Consider the following 6,000-nt stretch of genomic DNA (forward strand, 5'->3'; position numbering starts at 1 on the left):
CTGGACCCCTCCAGCACTCCCCTTGGTTCACCTTCACTGTCCTCTCGGCTGAGCTCAGCTTCTCCACGTGCAGTTGCTGCTTCAAGCATGTCTTTGGCTGACCAGCTGTCCCGGCCTGCCTGGGCTGAGGAGTTTCAGGGACTCAAGAAATGTCATGTCTCTTCTCCTGTTCCTGGTGCGATGCTGACTCCTCTCTTGGACTCCTTCACCCTGGGTGTGTGTGGAGCCTCCATCCTGCTTGCTTCCTCCCTTCTTCTCTTCCCTGCTTCTCACCAGGCTCCCGGGAAGCTCCATGCCTACAGAGGGACCAGAATTCCTCCAGATAATAACTCACATCTCCTGAGCCTCACTATGGTCCAGTTCCGTGTGTATTACACCATTTCACCCTCACCCAGCCTGGGAGAAGAGGCCTGTCATTGTTGCCATCCTATAGATGTGAGAATATACAGAGGTCTATGAAGCCTGCCAGCCAGCCAAGGGCACACAGCAGGTGACTCGTGAAGCTGGATTTGAAACCCAATGTGTCCTGCTTAGCAGCATATGTCGATCTACTTCTCTGTGCGCCCTGCCTCCTGCTGGGAAGGAATCCCAGGGGAACAGCAAAAGCTACTGTGAATCAAGCTGCAAGACCGTGGTCAAGGTTCCTCAGCATTTCTGTTCACTTCCCTCTAGTGCAGCTCCATCATACATCGGATGCATCATACAATTATTCCCTGGTTGTTGGGTCATAAAATTCAAAAAACATTGATGGCATGTCTGCTACGCTTCTGGCACAATACTGAGTATTTCACCTACATCATTTTCTTTAGGCTTTTTAAAATCCCCAGAAGGTGGATGTTAAAAAGTCAACTCCATAGATGCAAAAGCAGACTCCATGACGCTAAGTAATGGTCCACATGACATGGTTGGCAGTGGCCAGAGCTGGACCCTGTCCTCAGGGCTTTGGAGGAAAACTGCCTCTATGGGTTGTTCGTTGCTGGCAAGTATCCCCTTTTAAGTTCTCCAGCAGGTTATAAACTCTCCCCAGGCAGCAGACACCACTTAGGTTTCTCTGTCATCTCCCCAGGCTGTTTGGGCTCAGTGCTAAGTACAAAGTCCATGCTCAAAATGACACTTTGAGTTGATACTTTCACATGATCACAAAACAAAAACAAACACAAAAACTGCGTAAGAGGCTCATTTTCTTGGTGGAGGAATTAGTTCCAGTCTTATAAAAGTCTGGAGGGAAAGGAAGCGGTTATTGGGCAACTGGTCTGTGCGGGGCATGTTTGAGCACTGTGTTGTCCTGGAACAGCACGAAGGGAACATGATTATGGCCATTTTGCAGATGAGAAGACAGAGGCCCAGGGATGTTAGCCCTCATTCCCACAGTCTCATGGGTTGTAGTCAGACTGCTTCTCTTTCTTCTACATAGGATTTTCTATTCTTCATCTGAAAGGCTGCCTCACCCAGAGCTTTCAGCTCAGTACAGAGTGAGGCAGTTAATGAGGTGCCTGTCAGTCTCCCTCCTGGGGGGCTCTGTATGGCTGTGTCCTGCGACAGTCCTCAGACCCTACTGGGACACAAAGCATCGTGACTCTGCCTGGCAGAAGCTCTGTTCATTAAGGCTTTTGGGAAAGCACGATCAATGGTGGCTTTTTCTTCAAGCAATCAATATTTTTGGTGAAGCAAAACTTTGGGAAAGAAGCTGCTTAGCACCGAGGCTCGGCAGAAAATTAGAAATTCTCCTTGAGTGTGGTTGTGGAAAGGAGATATAGGAAATCTTTAGTCTGATGAATCCTCAGCCAGGGAGTGTTGGGGGAATTTATGAGATCAAGCTCGAGGAAAAATGCAAATTCTGTAACTGCTATCCTAGAAGCCAGGAACGGTGTTGGCTGCAGAGCCCTGACTTGTCCTTGACATGGGGATTTGGGGATTACATTATTCAGGAAATGAAAACTCAGGCTCAGAGGAGGAAAATGGCCCGAGGCCTACAAGATAAGGTGGTTGAAGTTTTCTTAAAAAAATTCTGGGGCGAGAAAATGGGACTTGCCCATCAGGAGGGAGGAGGGCATCTTGCTGCCCATGCGCTGCTCAGTCGCTCAGTCATGTCCAACTCTTTGTGACCCCATGGACCCCACACTCACACCCGCCAGGCTCCTCTGTCCATGGGAATTCTCCAGGCAGGAATACTGGGGTGGACTGCCATGCCCTGCTCCAGGGGATCTTCCCCACCCAGGGATTGAACAGGCAGGTTCTTCACCACTAGCACCACCTGAGAATCACCTGACCACAGGAGGTCAGAAATCCCAGGGAGAGTCCACAACAGGGGTCTTATCAGGACAGGTCCAGGCTCACTGAGGGCACAGCTGGTCAGCAACGAGTAGGGCAGAAGAAGCTACTCCTTTTCTGCTTGCTGAGGGTCCATGTCTTCAGAATTTGAAACTGGCCACACTTGGTGGACTTAAAGACAGAACATGTGACTTCCTGAGCTCAGCCCGTGAGTTTCTTGAGTGTCCGCCGTGCATGCTTCCAGGCCCTGGGGATGGGAGAGACAGTAAACAGGGCCCAGTCCCTGTCTCCCTCATTCTAGCGGGAAGTAGTTTGCTTGGTGAAAATATTTGTGGCATAAAAGGCTAGGGGGTGAGGACAAAGGATGGATATTCAGAGGTGGCCACATGGTTTCTTGGCTCTCCTTGGTGGGGGAGGGAGGTGGTGCATGTGGCTAGGTGAACTGGGGCCATGGCCTTGGCAATCCACTTTCTGTACAACCCTGATGTGAAGGTCTGGATGCCCCCCATTGAGCTGGATGAGTCTTGGGAGTGAGGAGATAAAGCTAGGGAATGATAAAAGGAGGAAGCCCATGGTGAAGGCAGTCCCAGGAACCAGATGGTCATCTAAGTGAGGGCCAACTTCAAGGGGACAGCTCTTGAGCTTGGCCCAGATGGAGAGGTGCGACTGGCTCCCGATATGCCAGACTGTGTCTGAAGACAGTGGGCAGTCCTGGAGCATGAAGAGGGTGAGTCCAGGGAGCTTCCAGAGCTTCCCAAACCTTCTGGTCAATTTTGTAAGCACCAAAGGTCTTTTTCATGGTGTGTCATGGAGTTGTTCTTTTTCTCCCTTCTGGAAAGTTATTATTGAATGTATAAAGCTTTAAAAATGGACAAATACATTTTCAGTGTCAGTTCAGTTCAGTTCAGTTCAGTCGCTCAGTCGTGTCTGACTCTTTGCAACCCCATGGAATGCAGCACATCAGGCCTCCCTGTCCAACACCAACTCCTGGAGTTTACCCAAACTCATGTTCATTGAGTTCGTGATACCATCTAACCATCTCATCCTCTTTCGTCCCTTTCTCCTCCTGCCTTCAATCTTTCCCAACATCAGGGTCTTTTCAAATGAGTCAGCTCTTCAAATCAGGTGGCCAAAGTATTGGAGTTTCAGCTTCAACATCAGTCCTTCCAATGAACACCCAGGACTGATTTCCTTTAGGTTGGACTGGTTGGATCTCCTTGCAGTCCAAGGGACTTTCAAGAGTCTTCTCCAACACCACAGTTCAAAAGCATCAATTCTTCGGCACTCAGCTTTATTTAGAGTCCAACTCTCACATCCATACATGACCACAGGAAAAACCATAGCCTTGACTAGACAGACATTTGTTGGCAAAGTAATGTCTCTGCTTTTGAATATGCTATCTAGGTTGGTCATAGCTTTCCTTCCAAGGACTAAGTGTCTTTTCATTTCATGGCTGCAATCACCATCTGCAGTGATTTTGGAGCCCAGAAAAACAAAGTCGGACATTGTTTCCACTGTTTCCCCATCTATTTGCCATGAAGTGATGGGACCAGATGCCATGATCTTTGTTTTCTGAATGTTGAGCTTTAAGCCAACTTTTCCACTCTCCTCTTTCACTTTCATCAAGAGGCTCGTTAGTTCTTCTTTACTTCCTGCCATAAGGGTGGTGTCATCTGCATATCTGAGGTTATTGATATTTCTCCCGGCAATCTTGATTCCAGCTTGTGCTTCATCCAGCCCAGCGTTTCTCATGATGTACTCTGCATATAAGTTAAATATGCAGGGTGACAATATACAGCCTTGACGTACTCTTTTGCTGATTTGGAACCAGTCTGTTGTTCCATGTTCAGTTCTAACTGTTGCTTCCTGACCTGCATATAGGTTTCTCAAGAGGCAGATCAGGTGATCTGGTATTCCCATCTCTCTCAGAATTTTCCACAGTTTATTGTGATCCACATAGTCAAAGGCTTTGGCATAGTCAATAAAGCAGAAATAGATGTTTTTCTGGAACTCTCTTGCTTTTTTGATGATCCAGTGGATGTTGGGAATTTGATCTCTGGTTCCTCTGCCTTTTCTAAAACCAGCTTGAACATCTGGAAGTTCACGGTTCATGTACTGCTGAAGCCTAGCTTGGAGAATTTTGAGCATTACTAGCATGTGAGATGAGTGCAATTGTGTGGTAGTTTGAGCATTCTTTGGCATTGCCTTTCTTTGGGATTGGCATGAAAACTGACCTTTTCCAGTCTTGTGGCCGCTGCTGAGTTTTCCAAATTTGCTGGTATATTGAGTGCAGCACTTTCACAGCATCATCTTTCAGGATTTGAAATAGTTCGATTGGAATTCCATCACCTCCACTAGTTTTGTTTGTAGTGATGCTTCCTAAAGCCCACTTGACTTCACATTCCAGGATGTCTGGCTCTAGATGAGTGATCACACCATCATGATTATCTTGGTCATGAAGATCTTTTTTGTACAGTTCTTCTGTATATTCTTGCCACTTCTTCTTAATATCTTCTCCTTCTGTTAGGTCCATACCATTTCTGTCCTTTATCAAGCTCATCTTTGCATGAAATGTTCCCTTGGTATCTCTAACTTTCTTGAAGAGATCTCTAGTCTTTCCCATTCTATTGTTTTCCTCTATTCTTTTGCGTTGAGCACTGAGGAAGACTTTATCTCTCCTTACTATTCTCTGGAACTCTGCATTCAAATGGGTATATCTTTCCTTTTTTCCTTTGCTTTTTGCTTCTCTTCTTTTAACAGCTATTTGTAAGGCCTCCTCAGACAGCCATTTAGCTTTTTTGCATTTCTTTTTCTTGGGGATGGTCTTGATTCCTGTCTCCTGTACAATGTCATGAACCTCTGTCCATAGTTCATCAGGCACTCTGTCTCTCAGATCTAGTGCCTTAAATCTATTTCTCACTTCCACTGTATAGTCATAAGGGATTTGATTTAGGTCATACCTGAATGGTCTGGTGGTTTTCCCCACTTTCTTCAATTTAAATCTGAATTTGGCAATAAGAATTTCATGATCTGATCCACAGTCAGCTCCCGGTCTTGTTTTTGCTGACTGTATAGACCTTCTACATCTTTGGCTCAAAGAATATAATCAATCTGAGTTCGGTGTGATGATTTTGGTCTGATTTCCGGTGATGTCCATGTGTAGAGTCTTCTCTTGTGTTGTTGGAAGAGGTTGTTTGCTATGACCAGTGCGTTCTCTTGGCAGAACTCTATTAGTCTTTGCCCTGCTTCATTCTGTACTCCAAGGCCAAATTTGCCTGTTATTCCAGGTATTTCTCGACTTCCTACTTTTGCATTCCAGTCCCCTCTAATGAAAAGGACATCTTTTTTTGGTGTTATTTCTAAAAGGTCTTGTAGGTCTTCATAGAACCGTTCAAACTTCAGCTTCTTCAATGTTACTGGTCGGGGCATACTGCGATATTTATTGAATGGTTTGGCTTGGAAACGAACAGAAATCATTTTGTCGTTTTTGAGGTTGCATCCAAGTACAAAACAGATCAAAATGATACCTTTCTCCACACTCCCTTCCACATTCCAGTTTCCTCCTCCACTGTGAACACTTTCACATCTGCCTTCAGTCTTTCTTTAAGTCTCTTGTCTAGGCATCTAAATACAAAGATGTACAAACGTACCTGAAATGGAATTATATTGTGCCCTGATTTACCATTTTTCACTTTACAATATATATTAGAAAACTTACTATGTCAATAA

Source organism: Bos indicus x Bos taurus, chromosome 20, assembly GCF_003369695.1.
Source record: "Bos indicus x Bos taurus breed Angus x Brahman F1 hybrid chromosome 20, Bos_hybrid_MaternalHap_v2.0, whole genome shotgun sequence".
Lineage (NCBI taxonomy): Eukaryota > Metazoa > Chordata > Mammalia > Artiodactyla > Bovidae > Bos > Bos indicus x Bos taurus.